The following is a 17,341-nucleotide window of genomic DNA, read 5'->3' as shown; positions in this document are numbered from 1 at the left end:
TCGGAGTCCCCCAGGCTATCGTCACGGATCACGGAAAACATTTCCGTAATCACATGATGACGGAACTAACGACCCAGCTAGGCTTGCGTCAAGATAGCTTGACGTCGTATTACCCTCAATCCAACGGCCAAGTTGAAGCTGTGAACAAAGTTTTGATCACAATACTCCAACGTACCGTGGGTACGCACAAGTCTAACTGGCATCTGATGTTGTTCCCTGCCTTATGGGCCTATCGGACCTCCGTGAAGGACGCCATCGGTTTCACTCCTTTTCAGCTTGTTTATGGATTGGAGGCCACCCTTCCTGTTGAGTGTGAGATTCCTTCGTTAAAGTTAGTTGTCGAGTTGCTTCCCAACACCACTCCGGTGGAGGAACGACTTCTTTATTTAGAATGGCTGGACGAGACTCGTCGCTTAGCCTCTCTAGCTATTGAAGCACAGAAGAAGAGGGTTAAGGCTCACTTCGACAATACCATTCAACCTCGTTCCTTTGTTGAGGGAGATCTAGTACTGCTCTATGATCAAGCTAAGGATAAGCTGGGGGCAGGTAAACTCGAATCCATGTGGCTAGGCCCCTATATCGTGAAGAGAGTTTTGCAAAAGGGGGCATATGAGCTGATCGACTACGAAGGAAATCCTCTCGACAAGCCCCGTAACGGGCTCTATTTGAAGAAATACTATGCATGATTTCGTGCACCTAGTTTGTACATACGTGTGTTTTTAGCAAGTGTGTTATGTGTGCATGATTTCTTGTTTTGCTTTGGTGTGAAGGCGTGTTTGCCTCTTATTGTGTTTTCTGCTTCTTATGCAGATGTCTAGTACACCTTATGTTGGTTTCGCTGATGGCGCCTGCCGTAGCACTTTCAATTTGTCTTCTGTGGCGTGAGCGATCTACGATCCTCACGGCCAGTTGCTAGATCTTCAAGGCGTGTGCTTGGGTCGTACCACCAACAATGTTGCCGAATACAGTGTTGTAATTGAATTACTTGCCGAAGCAGTTGATCTCGGCATTCGTGCATTGGTGGTGAACCTGGACTCTCAACTTGTCGTCCATCAACTCAACGGGCGATATTCCGTCAGAGACCAACGCATTCTAAGGTTGTATTTACGTGTAATATTGTTAGAAAGGAATTTTGATTACATCACATATCAACACATTCCGAGACGATTAAACACGTTAACTGATGCATTGGCGAACCATGTGTTAGACAGACATTTGCGTAATAGATAAACATCATACAAGAAGACATAGAAAGCATAATAAGACCATAGAATAAGCATATGTAAATAAATTATTTTCCAAGCATAGTTTGCATGTGTGTTTGCATGTGTGCTTTTAAGCTTGCATAAAAAATGAAAATATGTGGATCGCATGTTGTGCAACTGATACAATTAGATCACATTTGTGTTAGACATTTGCATAGCATATAAAACATCATCATATGTAAAAGATCCATCCAAAATCGGTATATATATATCGTGTGGCGCACTAAGGCACTCAAAAATAAGTGTATATGTCTGAAGTAAGGCCGATGTCCTCAGTACATCTGAGACACGTGTCTCTAAAAAAAAAACATCAGTGGAAATAAAACCTAGATGTCTACTGTGCTGGGTTGTGCTCTCTGTAGCACACGACTGCCCATGCCACCCGTCTCAAAAGGCGGTGCATCCTGGGTTCCACCCCCACTGTGTGGATCTGAGATGCTATGGGGACCTCCTCGATCCCCTGGTAATCTGGCACTCCCGCCAGCAAACCCTCAAGGTTCTGTAGCACAATCTCTGGTGTGTTGACTCCTGGAGGAGCCAAGGCTAGGGCTCCGGCGCCCTGTCCCTCTCTCCGTGCCTCTGGGGCTAGACCAAGGGGTCTCGCGGGTCCCACATCTGCACATCATAGCATTCATCAAGACATGTACATGAAAAATTAAAAAACATTACAAAAGATAAAAATTAAAAAGAGATCAAGTGTCATACCTCCATCGTCCCAATGCTCTCCCGCGGGCAGTGGCATGTCGGGATCACCGCGGAAGTCGATACTGGCATATGGCCAGTCCTCTACGAAAATGACCTGCCGATCCAGCCACTCTCGAAAATAAACACCCCATGCCACTGGGCGGCCGCCACCTCCACGCAGCATGACATGGCCCCATCGACTGGCCCTCATCTCCCGGGGACCCCTGGGTGGGTCCACGACCATGTCCTGTAGCTGTAAGGCCAGCACCCGCTCCAGCATGAGCGGAAGTAAGAGCGACCCATAACCGAATTGCTTCGACTCTCCGCGTCGACAGTTGCTCAGTTGCCTCTTCATGCTGTTTGTTACCGCTGCTGCCCAGTTGAATATGGTGGGCTGTAAGCACTCGAGAGCTAACAGTAAATGGGTCTTTGAGGCCTCATGATTGGCCAAGTAACCCACTGCTCATGTCACCATGAAAAGTATGGTGCGAAGAACGATGTCATCCACCGTCGGAATACCCACCTTCCCACTCCGTGTTTTAACGGCCCGTGGGCACACTCGAGCCATGAGCTGGTCAAGGTTCTCACCGCTGTGCCGTTGCCCCTCCAGAATGGGCATCTCGCCCCGGCATGACAATCCAGTCAAAAAATAAATGTCCGTGTAATCGAACTCGATATCACGACCACGGATCATGAATTTTCCATCAACTGGGTTCCAAGCTCTGATTAAGAGCTCGAGGAGATCAGGTTGCGCCCTCAGGCGCGGAGTGAGGAAAAATTTTAAGAATCCACATGCCCGCATTGCATTTCGGCAATCTGCATTGGCATAAGCTACTATGTCTTCGTTATCGTGAGCCCTCTCTTGCCAAACAAATGCCATTGCGTCCTGCATGACCATGAAAAAATATTAGGGCACTAACCGTTGGAGTTTGTATGTTCAATTTCTTAAAAACAAAATTTCACGGCGTCAGCGCGGCTGTTTTTAAAACAGTCGTGCTGATCATGGCGCCCCGTTGTTTTTTCCTTGGGTCAGCGCGGAAGCACATGTGTTTTCCGCGCTGACCCGAGAGGTGGTGTGTGTAAATTTAATCGGTCAGCGCGGACCCGATGCGGAAATCCGCGCTGACCGAGAGCGCATCAACGCTCAAAAAATTCGCCCAAATGGCCCAATCCCACCGTGGAAATGCTGCAAAAAAGGCTTGAAATGAAGCGCAGGGAGAGGAGAACCTACCTGGATCAAGCTGCCGGATGAACGGTGTCCGCACGGGATGGAAATCGCTCCGTCAACCTCGCAGCTCCACAACGTTCTTCACAACTCAAAATGGTAACAATGGTAAAAAATGACTTTTACCCCCCTATTTATGGTAAAAAAATTGTAATTGACTATGGTTTTTTATAAATGTGGGTTTTTGTCATGTTTTTACCATGGATTTAGCACTAATGTCACTATATTATGCTTTTATGCATGCTTTAATATGTTTTTTAACATGTCGAACAGGTATACGCGGGTGGTGTTCTTGTGCAGGTTCTAGTAACCGGCGTGGCCGCAACGATTCTATGAACACTTGGTCCCAAAAAATGTCGTATTCAAGCTCTTTTCCGACGTAAAGCAAGAAAAGATTGCCGGGTTTCCTCTCGACTCGTTAAACGGAACGAGAGGCGGTCACTTTTAAAGCTCTTTTTTCGACCGTTTAACTTAAAAGGATTGCCGGGTGTTTGTCGTTTCGCACTCGTTATTGGCCCCAAAACGACGTACTTCCGACCACTTTTTTACTTTTTCGGGTCGAAGTCACTATTCACGAAAATTACTCCTCGATCATACTGGTCGGGCGGTTCTTTCGAGCATTGTTTTATACTTTTTCGGGCTCAAGAGACACAACTTTACGAAAAAGGACCCCCCTGGAGTTTTCTTTTCTGCTGTCTTTTCAGACTCTCTAAACAAGAAAAGACGTCGAGTTCTTCCTTTGTCAGGCTCGTTAAAACTTAATGACATCGGACATCGTCGAAATGACGCCGTCCCAAGCATATGCTATCCCCGTCAAGCTTGTCCTCCAAAAATAATCGGGGTACCTGCCAGAAATGTTGGGGAAAATGAAACTGTAATAATGGTCGTGTCGGAAGTATGTCACTCTTGAACATGGCACTCGTCTACATTCGTGTCTGGGTGGGGATTTCTCATCTTGTTTTACACTAGCCTCCATGGGTTCTGGTTATCCTATTTGACCTCTCATCTGCTCATTGCCTTGTCACCATGACCTCTTCTCATTTGATGTCAGATACTGCCAAATCCGTTGTCGTGCCGCCGATATGTTCAAGAGAAGTTGGCATCTGCAAGCTTACCACCTCCCTCTGATGTCTCACACAAAACATTTTATCCTTCTCTGTCTCGTGTCGATGATGTGGGAAACATCATGGCCCACCTTCGATCAAGGTTACTTCCTGTCGACTTCAGCTCATTATCCAGGAAAGTGACCTAGAGACTCCCTTCAGGTGCCTTAGAGCCTGCAGGCCTCAATGGCAGGTTCTTCGTGTTCAACGTGAGGTTTTTATCATTGGCCTCTGCTCGGATGATTCTGCGGGTGTTCGACACCAGCTCATTGATTCACACGCCGCGGATTGTACCTATAAGTACCTTGGGGACCATTGTCATTTTTGGTGGTATCTCTTGCGTCTGTTAACAGTTTTCATTATTGGCTGGTAATCAGACGATGTTCATGCATGTTTGACTTCAGCTCATGTATTCACATGCTTGGACTTGTACATTGTTCGGGTTGGGATGGAGCGCAAGACCCTGGTTTTTGTCTGTTATGAACCAGGCTGCGATTTTGTGGATTATTATTACATGACTCATTGATGGATGGCTGCGCCCATACCTGAGTCTTTGGGATGGCTGCGACCATACCTTCTTATCGTCATGGTCTCTTCAGCTGGGTGGCTGCGTCCATACCACATACCTTCTTCGTATGTCTTTTGGATGGCTGCGCCCATGCCTAGACTACATGTAATCGAGATATCAGTTGTACATACGTGCAGGTCCTTCCTGGTAGAGTTCCACTTCAGCAGTTTCGTAAAGCATTTCACCCCTCCCACTCTCTCGGGCTTCATGCTTTAGGGGGAATCTGTTATGTAGTAATTTGTCACTGTCTCCTTGTCAGTCTCCCTACTATATCATGAATTCAAAATAACCATGCTCATGCTCTTTGAACTGGCCAAATGACCCACTTTGCCAAATTTTATTTCATCAGCGCGACTGTTATTAAAATAACCGCGCTGACTGGCGGCTGATAGTGTAACTGATGCGCTGCTAGCACGGAAGCACACGGGTTTTCTGCACTAGTCGAATTTCATGACCCAGCGCATCCTATGCCTGTATTAAGTCGCGCTGACACAGCCTACTTTGTTGTTAAGATGCGACGTCAGCGCACCAGTCCAGTTATGCACCCGCGCTGATCCTGTTTGGGTGAGTTTGTTCTAACAGCCAGCCTTCCAGATGACTCCAGACCTGGTTGTTGGCCTTGTGAATGTCGCCCTACCTTCTATGGCATGTCTGTTTGTCATTTGAGCCACCTTCCTTGGAGATAAGCCCATCCTCCCACCATTCATGGAGAATCCTTCTCCTATTTAAGCCTCTACTATTGCCATGAGCAGCTAGTTTTGGATAGTGTGGAATTCATAGTGCTTAGAGTGCTGCTGCTAGTAGGTAGTTGGTGTGACAAGTGTGGATTTGCTAGGGGAAGCTTAAAGAAGGTTGTGAGTATTGCTTGTGTGAGAGAGAGTCTTTTCTTGGGAGAATCTACCTCCAAGGGTGAATGCTTAAGAGACTTGCTGGCTGGACCCTCTAGAGAAGGACTCAGCGTCAAAACTTTGGTTGTACCTTTCTCTGTTATTGATTAATAATAGATGACTACTGTTATGGTTCCATTCTCATTTGTCTTTGTAATGGTTGATGTGAATTACATCCTTTCTGACTGATGTATAACTGCATTTACTAGATTTCAAGCTTGTGTTTGCATTCCTCTTCGTGTGTGCAGGTATCTATCTACGGGGATCGTGGAAGATCGTGACCGGCCAAAGCGAAGGAGCGAGAATGACACCTCTTCATCAAACAATAGCGTTGGAATCCAAGTAGGTGTTCATTGCCTCTCTTTTATTTGCAATTAGGAACTTGCACAGTAGCATTGATTGATTGTTGCTAAACCCATCCTGGGCTAGTAGGGATCGCCTCTATCCGTAGAGGGGATTTACCTCTCCAACAGTAGGAGCGAGTCCTAAGTCAGTTGGGAGGAAACCCCATCTCTGTTAGGAACACACAACACAATAGGATGTGCACAACCTTCAAAAGAATAGTCCACATGAATGTGACAGTCATAACACACAAGGGAAAATAACACGTACAACACTTAGCAGATGAGTCCACGCGAGTGCAATGGTTGTTATAGCAATTTTATGTGAAGGGTCTGTCTAATGTCCAATTAAGTAACCAACATGGGTAGGACAACGTTAACAACACATACAACACATTTTCATTAGTATATATGTATTGTAACAAGTGATTGAGTTCAAGTGTTAAACACAACTTAAAGAAACGTGCATTACAAGTGTTCAAGATCAGTCTTACAACAATTACAATACATGTGTGAAAATGTGATGGCCTGTTAGAAGGCTTATGAATTAGGAAAAAGTTCCAAGACATGTCATTACACTATACATCACTAAATTTGTGGGCAGGGTGTTGGAGCCACTACTTACTCCTCAAAGAAAATATTACAGACTCTCAAGGCTATGTGGGAGGAGATGATGTGAAAAGTTCTTTACATGTACAAATGAGGTGGTATTTATAGCCAAGGGTGAAATTGACCCTTGTGGTTGCTCGACTACCCTCATGGCCATTTGACTTCCATGACTTTTCGATTTTACATGACTCTTCATACAACAAGTGGGTCTCTTGGAATTTGACGTTACATTACATTGATTGACAGTATGGCCCACAGTAGAGATGTGGATGACATGACTCATGACAAGACTCAACATGACAGTGTCAGTAAATTTGTGTTGCTACTGGTGTGCATGTCGAGATGTAGTGTTTCCAGGTGATGGATGTCCTCATGGTGTGTCATAGCTTCACATATGCATGGAAAACTGTGCGTAGTATTTGATGGTCGTTGGTTCACTTGATGTTGCATTCACACATTGATCCTTGCTTGTACGTTGCTAAAATTGACAGGTTCGTCCATTCGCAAAAAGTACATGTTCGTCTATCCGTTTGTCCATCTGTGAGCACATCTTTCATGTTTTCTCATTCATCCATCAACGAGCACATCTTTTCATGTTCGTGCATTCAAGAGCACATACCTTTGCATGCATCATTTGTTCATCCGTTTGTGAACATGTCCTTTTGCATGTACTCCCTTTGTTAATCCCATTTGTCATCACACCATGTTTGTTTGTGTTCCTGTATCTACAGTCACTCATTACGAGATGATATCAAATACATAAAGCTCCTAGTCTACCATGATGGATGATCATATCAGATGTAGGTGAACGAGAGAGGAGACAAGGTTGTGAGCTGGGATGGAGACTCGAGGCACTGCTGGTGAAAACTGTGCAGCAATCAATGGGTTATGGAGATGGGTAATCTAGATCAATAGTGTGTGAATGAGTGGAAAAGTGCATACGTGATCTTGAAAACACACAATTACACGACTTGACGATGAGATGACTCAAAAAATCCAGACACAGATGCTCAACATGACTGGCCGGCAGTGTGAGCGACAAGTGAGATGCTTGTGATTGATCATTGGATGACCACAACGATGCTTGCGTGATAGTGAATAGGACTTCGTGTGTGAGTGTGGCAGATGTTTACAGAGTGAAGACAACATGTACACATGAAGCGAAGACCTTGAGTATGATCAGAACATGGTCACAAGCATGACATTGACATCAACATGAAATTTTTTTCTGTGGAATGATCAAGTAAGGTGGGTGAAAAAACTCACACGACCTCACAAAGTGAACTCGAGTGCATGCAGTTATCAAGAAAAAATCTCAAAGGCGGCTCCGAAATTGGATGCAGGAAAATGTTTTGGAGGGTGTTGCAGCTGCTAAAACATTTGGCAATGCACTGGTAGAACTCCAGCTTCTTTATTTTGGTTAATTGTTAGCACAGGGCCTAGGTCTTCCAGGGAGTATTGAATCATTGTGTGGGTTACTTTGGCTTCCCTACTTACCCCATTGACATACATGGTTCACCTTTTTCCAACTCAGTCAAACACAATCAAAATTCCAGCTTGATCACAATGTTTCGAAATCGGGAAGGGTAGTTTAGCTCGTGAGTTGAATATTTTCATAGTATAATTTTTCATCTTTGGTGTTGCTCCACTACCAGCAGGCTTGGTCAGTACACCGATAGAGTCACATGCATCACCTCTTTGTGCAGGAAGCCTTTCTCCTCTTTAGCCTTTGTATTTTTTCAAGAGGATTGTGCATAGTCACTTATTTATTTTTGGGGCAGAAGAGGGATGCTAACTTATTGAGAGAAGAAGAGGTTGTTCCTTCAGAGAAGCATGTAAGACCTCTCACATAGATTTTCTCATTTACATTTTCCCTTCTCTGTTTCTACTAGTTGGATAAGATTGAACACACAGAGCATAAGGCTAAGTACAGGCATGGTGCTTCCCAATGTGGACACAAGCTCATGGTTGGACCAAAACTTCCCTTGCAGAAAGCTCATCTTTTCTGTCAAGACTTCATTGGCTGAAGGTTATAACCAAGCATAGAGAAGAGGGACATAAGACTGGCGAAGTGCTGCAGTCTCAAAATTCTCTTCATATCTTAGCCACATACTCATTCAAAAGCTAGAATGTAGTAGATGGCAGCACTTATTTATGGACACAAAAATAGTAAGTTATAAGAAAATCAAACAAATGAAAACAAAAATAGTAAGAGAAGAAGACCAAATAAAAACAAATATAGTAAGCAAGGCAAACAAAATGCAAACAACAATAAGCACACAGACTATGTACATTGCATGGTGTGCGACCCATCCTACTGGAAGTAGTGCTTGAGATCTTGGCCATTGGCAGGAAGGTTTTCAATCGTCCTGTCAAGTGATTGTAGATGGTACATGTGTGGGCCAAGATTTTGATGGATTGTGTATGGCCCTATCCATAGGGACTATAACTTCATATGTTTTCCTTTGTCTTTATGGGACTTATCCCATTTTAGAACCAAATCACCAACACTAAAGTTAGCATTCGCTATCGACTTCTTATCCAACCATCTATTTATACGGTTCTGTTGGAGTGTGAATTTTTCTTTTTCTTTCATCCTTTCTTCCTAAAGCTTATGGAGAGTATCCATCCTACGCTGAACTAGCTGACAAGGATTTACTTGGGACTCTTTGGATAGTTTAAGTACAGGCAAGTAGATATTGGGTGGAAGGATGCTTCTTTACCATAGACCAAGAAGTACGGTAATGTGTTCAGAGAGGGTTTGGGTGTTACATTCTTAGCCCATAATGCATTTTTCATGGCGGTATGCTAGTTGTGTTGCTCAGAGAAGAGATTTTTTTTACTATTCATACGAGTTTTTTTATTTATGGATTCTACGAGACCATTTACTTCCAGGTAATATCTAGATAAGTTTTTTAGCACAATACCATTCTACAATGCAAATTCATAAAGTTTCAAAGACAAAAAGTACATTGTATTATAAAAAACAAGTGATAACGAAATGCAGAAGCATGAGATGATGTTCTGCTGGAGGTAGATGATGACCTCTTGGTCATTCACTTGTTTGAGTGGAACTGCTTCTATCCAACATGTGAAGTAATCAATTGCTGTTAGAATTTAGCGGCGTTTCTTTCACAAATGTGGGAATATTTCCCGAATGATGTCTAGGCCCCACTGTTGGAATTGTCTAGTCACTGCAACAAGGTTCAGTGGGGCTGCTGACCTTCATGTTCTACCAGTGCATGTTGATAGATTGGGTACTTGCAGGCATAAACATGTGCATCTTTGAATAATGTGGGCCAGTAGAAACCAGCTCGCATAAAATTGTGTGTAGTGTTGTTTCCTGCAAAGTGACCCCCAACGGATCCATCATGCAGATCTTGTAATACCTTCTCTGGTTCATGTTCCTCCAGGAACCTAAGCAAAACTCTGTTACTATGATTCTTGTAAAGCACTCTATGCACCGAGTGTTGTTGGGAAAAGTATCCAATACGGAATGACCCTATCCCACTCTAAGGGTGATAGTACCTCAGCAACAACTGAAGGAAAAGCTATTCAAGATTACTTCTTTATGAGATGTAAGAGAGAGGAGGAAGAGATCCACTAACCGTTATCTTCCACTAATGATTGATCCAATCTTCCCTCTTTGCTGCTTGCTCCCAGCTCCTTGCTCTTTCACTGGCCCAGCTACACAAAGATCCTGTAAAAGAACAAGAAAGGGAAACTACAAGAAGCATACATCCATAATTGATTCAAGGATTAGAATAAATCAAATATACAAGCATCAATACACCATTGAGACACATGCATATAGAAGAACCTCAAATGCTTTATTAATGGAAGAAGTAAAGTTCTGAGAGTGTTACAACCGTAAGAGGCCCAATCCAACAACACCTCCCAGCAGAAAGAAATCTCCTCTTCACCTCCTTCAAGAAAATCACCCAATAGTTCTATACTCAAACCAACAGCACTTCCTTGCAGTCACAAGATTCTAGCCTCCCTAGACCTCATGAGAGAGCTCTATATATAGGAGATTTGGAGAAAGGATGAGTCAGCTTGAGGCTGGCATGAAGCTGACTAGTGTCCTCTCCCACTTCAGTTATTCTTCAGTTCTTGAGTCCACTTGGAGGTTCTTGCTTCCACTTGGAGATCTAGACCCTCTTACTAATCACAAGGCAAATTCCCTGATCCAAGTGTCATTTTGGAAGCTTCCTGGGCATTTGACACATTGAGGAATGACTGTGCCACTTGGCCAATCTCGCCCAGCGCAGGTAGCCTTCATTAGAGTTGACATTCAGCGCAGGTACAGAGTGGAGTAGTTGACATTCAGCGCAGATGCTCAGTGGAGCAGCTGACATGATCCAGAAATAGCTTGTTTTTTAGTGTTTTCAGGTGGAGAACTGATTTTCAGTGCTGTGGTTTGCTGACCTTGTTCCTCTAGGGGTAGGAACAACATGTTTAGGGACTTTGGATCCCTTAGATTATTGACATTTCATGCTTCATGCTGTAAGGCACAAAAATGTCTATAACAGTTGCCCCCTAAAGTATGAGGTCGTTTATCGGGTGAAATGCTTTATCAGGAGGATCCGAAGTTCATTCAATCGCTGAGAGGCGCCCTGTAATAAAATACAATACAATACATTATTTTTCATTCTGCTTTCATGATCTAGCTGAGGCGGGCATTCCCATGCTCAGCTTTATAAATTCATTTTGGTACATATATCAGACGACCGTCTGATGGTAGACTGATAATTCTCTGCTGAAATTATCATCCTTTGAGTAGGATGATCATCTGTTGTAATAATGTACATATCAAATGTCTTTATATTTCCTGAATATATATCGCAGCCTGGATGGATGAAACTAGATCCGGGGTCTTCAAACTCGTTCGATCTTCACTCTAAGTACAAGTCGATCCATGTGAGAATTGCGCTGAAGTCGAACATGGAAAGACATCGCTTGATTACCGGTCAATAATGTAAACCGTTAACAAGCGCGAGAGGAATCACCGATAATGATAATGACCCTCAAGGTACTGCAGTACAATTCACGTGGTGTGAATAAAGGACTTGGCGTCGAACACCATGCAAAATCTTCTGGTCGAAGGTCTTTGTTGTATACCTGTCGCCGGAAGTGAGAAACTTGCCATTGAGGCATGCAAGCTTCAAAGTACTGAGGGGGTGTTCCTAGATCAACTTCTTGGATAATGAGCTGAAGTCGACAAGAAGCGATCCGTCAAAGGAGGGCCTTAATGAATCCCACATCAGTGACACGGAACGGAGCTAATGATTTTAGTGGAGGTGAAAACAATCTGTGAAATCTGATTCAGGGTGGCGATCATGGGTGGATGAAGGATAATGTATGGCAGTGGATGGGACACGGTTGACTCTTTCTGAACAACATCTCTTGAACATATAACGACACTGATGTGATGGATCGGTAGCATTACCCCAAATGTGGATGGTTTGGTGAAGACCATGGTGATGAGACCGGTGAATGAAACAACCCAACCCGATGTGATACGGAGGACAAAGTGTCATGTTCAAGAGCGACTTGCTACCATTAAAGCTTTGAGGTTCTCCCAATTTTTCCCCAGTCATTTCTGACCAGTACCTCTTTATTTTTGTCAAGCTTGAGGAGGATAACATATGCTTGTTCTATAACCTGCCCTTCGGGCAAGCCCATCGCTATGTTTTAACGAGCCTAGCGATAGGGAAACTCGTTCTCGTCTAAAGACAAGTTTGTCGCTATTTAATTATTTTAACGAGTCTAGCGACAAAGACAACTCGGTCCTTTTCATTTTTAGAGAGTCTGAAAAGGTACAGAAAGTTAACTCCAAAATTCCTTTTTCGTCATCTAATCCCTTAAGTCCGAAAAAGTATAAAACAATACAGAAGGGATGAGTTTTCGATAACTTTAACGAGCCGAATAAAACAAGCGCTCGACCTTTTTGTGTAATAATCCCTCAGGTCCAAAAAGATTAAAATCTAGAGGAGGGATAGCTCTTCCGGTCCTTTTAATGAGCTGGAAGGCCAAAACTCGGCAAACTTTTCATATTTTACGAGTCAGATGAAAAGAGCTCAAAGAAGACTCGTCTTTTGAGGAACGAGTGATAAACAGGGATAGCAGCAGGTTCCAGGTACAGGTTGGAATTTTCCAATCACGGCAGTGTCACAAGGATGGCTAAGTGAAATCACTCTTCGCAGCTGTTCCTCAAAATGGGTAAACAATCATATGAGGGTGAACGATCGGCCAAATGGAATGGAGGTGGCAGGTGCAAACACGACCAAGGCTTTTTATGGCTAATAAATTTACGATCACAATGGTTATTTACCAGAATAGGTTCATTTTTTAATGAGCTTGAACTCTGGAGGAACTCTTGCTCACGCTTTTCTATTTTTTAACGAGCATAAATTCCACGGTAAAACTGCTCGATCTTATGTTTATTTTTTAACGAGCATGAACTATAGATAAAACTGCTCGGATCTCGCTTTTCTATTTTTTAATGAGCATAAATTCCGCGGTAAAATTGCTCGATATACCAGTCATAAGATAAGAAATGTCTCCTGTGAGACTCCAATTTTTATATAGCTTGCACCTCACATAAGCTATGCTCCCTCTCATCCTTTCTTAATGCAAGTTCGGAAACGGCTAATCCCAAAAACAGATAAATAACCGCTCCTAGCTTGCACTCCAAAAGGTTTGCATGCCCCCAGGTATAAGGTAAAATTTCAAGGCTGCCCCTACTTATCCGATAAAACATTTGTTTTAAAGGGTGAGGCTTGCCTCTTCCTGGTTACCCAAAGATTGTTTTGTTAACACCATCAAACGAAAACATTTCCTCGGCACTGTCTACCGAAGTAGACAATGCTGAATGACCTTTGTCAAACAAGTAACCTTATCAAAAGAATCCTGTTCTAGAACAACCCCTCTTCCTTCCACGGACGGGGTACGGACTAGTCATATTCCTTCGCAGAAATTCTACCTTATACCCAAGGTTTCCTCTGCCCGAAGCAGACCAGGCTGCATGCCCCCTGGGTTCCAGTCCCATCTTTCCGAATCACTCGCAGTCATCAGGAAGGAGGACTGGGGGTGGAAACATTTCTTGAGTGAACAGACCATTGAGGGTTGGTATCTGACTATTTGCGATGCGTGATCCCGGAAATGAAAGTTGGTCTACGAGCTTGACCATTCTTCCTTCGTGTGGAAAACACATTACTCTAAAGAGTGAGGAGACTATAGCTCCCATGCAATATATATAGTCTCGTCCAAGGAGTAGGTTATAATCCAAGGGTCCTTGAACGACCATCACGTTCATTTGAACGGTCTTCCCTTTCAATGTAACAGGCACATTGGGGAGGATCCCTAACGGTCGACTGGTTCCTTTATCAAAACCTGAGAGATTTCTTAACTCAGGCAAAAGCGCCGGGGAACCCAGTGCTTTCCAAGCAACAGAGGAAAGGATACTCACAGATGCCCCTTCATCAATGATAGTTCCAGCCATCACCATTCTATAAATTTGGACTATGATTCTGAATGGTATACTGGCTGGCAACCGGGGTCTGCCTAGTTGGTTCCAATCAAAGGACACAACCAGGTTGCTTGGTGGTGGGACCGAATACACGGCCGGATATGACCCTGACGATGTTCCTTCCTGCGATAAAGGAATGGGCGCATTTCCCTGATGCTCATCAGAATCTGTGTTGATGAAAAGAATCTGGATGGTGTCATCCTTATTCTCTTCAGTGAGGGTGTCATTTGAAGATGAATCTTCAGTGACGGTGTCAATTGAGGATGAAACCTCTGAAGGAAGAACCGGGTCAACTGCTGTATCGACCTTTAGACTTTCGTCTGGTCTGGATTCAGTAGGTTCATTTTCAATGACTGACGCTTTAGCTGACCACTTGAGCGGGCCAGCTGTATTTTCAACCAACGAAGGACTTGGCACGAGTTTTTTGTATCCAGGAGGAAGTCTCAACGGTGAAACCGGGCGATCTTCCAAAACTCTCTTCGCTTCGTCTAAGAAGGGACAACGGTGGATGGCGTGATCGCCTTCACACAGTCTGCAAGGGGATCTTGCTCCCCCTCTTTGTCTTGAAACTTCACTTGCGCTGGTTGACGGTAAGCAATCAACATGGCTATCAGAGGTTGATGCTCCCGAATTGTGCAACCGAGGGGACCAGTCCCTTAGTATCCGGGGAATACAGGGACAATCTCTATGGAAGTGGTCTCCTCTACATATGACACATGGCAATTTAGGCCCGGTCTGTGATGTGTGTGGATTTTTGTCAGATGTCTTTTGCTTGCCCCCAGGCGCCTTAGGCTCCTTCTTCTTCTTCTCTTTCTTCTTCTTCTCCTTCTTCTCCATGGGAGCTTGGCTTTTTCCGGCTCTACCTTTCGAAGATGAAGGATTGGAGGAAGAGTTATAGGAAGTAGAAGGCTGGTGGGCAGCTCTAGACTCATCTAACTGTTGACTCGACTGTTCAGGAACCATGGTGTTCTAAACTACATTGGTTGAGAAAAGCCAAATAGGCAGGCCAATTGTCAGTCCTGGAAGCGACAATGTGGCCATGTGGGGCACAACAACTTCTCCCCAAGAGGAGAAAGGACTAGGATTTCCATCATGTGGGATTCCTTGGTTGGGGCGCTCCATGTTCTCAACCTACAGATCAACGCAGGAATAGGAGGTGATTATGTTCCGTTTAAAATAAATTTTATAATGACGCTTTAGACACAACTTGCTTTTTCACTTTTTAAGAGTCGAGAAAAAGCTAAAGATGACTCTAGTCTCCTTCGATGTTTTAACGAGCCCGAAGTGACAAATGCTCGGATGGAATTTTTCAGTTATAGAGTTTGAAAAAGGCCAAAAGAAACTGCTCTGGAGTTCTAGGCAGAGGGTGTGCCAAACTTTTCGCAAAACCACAGAATACGTTTTACGGTACGAGTGGTCGATCTTCGTGAATGCTGTGTTCACTGCATTGCGATCAGTAGGGCGGCTGACACGGTTTCCTATGGATAAAGGCTTTGTTCCTATAGGGGTCTCCCAATATATACGCTACGGTACGTGGGAGCACAAGTCCGTATTGATACTTATCGCTTCACCGTGGAGGAATCACCCAACCACTCAACGCTAAGATATCACGTTTAACGACGCCGGAACACGTCTCTAGCTTAGACCTCTATGTGTTTGCGTTATGTTTCAATGCATTGTTATGTAAATTCAATTTATTTTAAGTTTGATCTTGTTTAGCAGTTTGCCTTTATGGATCACCACGAGATGTATAGTAACACTCCTAAATGCAGTCTAAGATGATAAGCAAGCTTTTCAATCTTTCAACTTTGAAAATCTTAACTACTGAGGGAAAAGAAAGATAACATCTTTTCACACAGATCATAGAGCACACACTAATGCACTTTTTCCTAAATCAACATGAAAACTGTCATAATGCACATGCACAATGCAAGTATTTCTTTTCTCTTTCTTAATGTTTGTGCGACACAAAAAGAAAGTTGTTGTATAATTTCGAATTCAATTTCAAGTGAAAGCAAACAAGCTTGTCCAAAATCAAAAGACACCTTAAGATTTACTTGTTTCGACACTAGAAATATATAAACTCAAACCATATGACGAAAGCAAAAGCTCAATCAGCTATGAACAGCAAATAAACTAACTCTTAAGATCAAAATGACACTTAATCACAGGTCTAGATCTAAGAGGCCACAGCAAGACTAGTTCACTTTCGTTATGGGAAACTGTAAATGATACAAGAAATACACTAAGAACAAACACTGTTTCTTTATACAACCGAGGCGGAATAGTGGCAAGGAAAGTTGGTTTCAGATAGGTACATTGACTGGTAACAGGCTGCAAAAACAAGAGTGAAAACAGGGCAAGAAACAGCAGGAAACCCCAGTAGCACGAGGCAAGACTGGTTCAGCGCAGGTAGTACATAGGCAGTTTGACCTTCAGTGCAGGTAGCCCCTTCGGGAACTGCGCTGAAATGCAGACAGCCTTCACACAGCCTGCACTGAAGAACGAAACTTTCGTTTCTCTTGGTTTCCGGGTCACAGATTGCTCAAAAATTCACAATTTTTGGCCAAATCAGAAGCTATCAGTCAAGTACACACTAAGGGATGAAAAGGAGGATGAAAAGCTATCACTAAGAGCTTATTAGAGTCCTTTTGGATCAGCTCTTCAAATCATAAACTTGCCCAGAAACTGAGCTAGAGTAGCTGCCCTCTACTTTGCATTTGAAAGATCCAAATGCAGTTCGATTCGGTACTCCCTTTGTTTATGAAATGAATAGCAAAAACACAAACAACCAACAAGATACGATCCCCAGCGGAGTCGCCAATTTGTTGTTGGGAAAAGTATCCAATACGGAATGACCCTATCCCACTCTAAGGGTGATAGTACCTCAGTAACAACTGAATGCAAAGCTATTCAAGATTACTTCTTTATGAGATGTAAGAGAGAGGAGGAAGAGATCCACTAACCGTTATCTTCCGCTAATGATTGATCCAATCTTCCCTCTTTGCTGCTTGCTCCCAGCTCCTTGCTCTTTCACTGGCCCAGCTACACAAAGATCATGTAAAAGCACAAGAAAGGGAAACTACAAGAAGCATACATCCATAATTGATTCAAGGATTAGAATAAAT

This window comes from Pinus tabuliformis, chromosome 9 (assembly GCF_031772625.1).
Source record: "Pinus tabuliformis cultivar Carrire ecotype Pingquan chromosome 9, CPIR1, whole genome shotgun sequence".
In the NCBI taxonomy this organism is placed as follows: Eukaryota; Viridiplantae; Streptophyta; class Pinopsida; order Pinales; family Pinaceae; genus Pinus; species Pinus tabuliformis.
The sequence above is the reverse complement of the archived record's forward strand: the minus strand, read 5'-3'. Positions refer to the sequence as shown.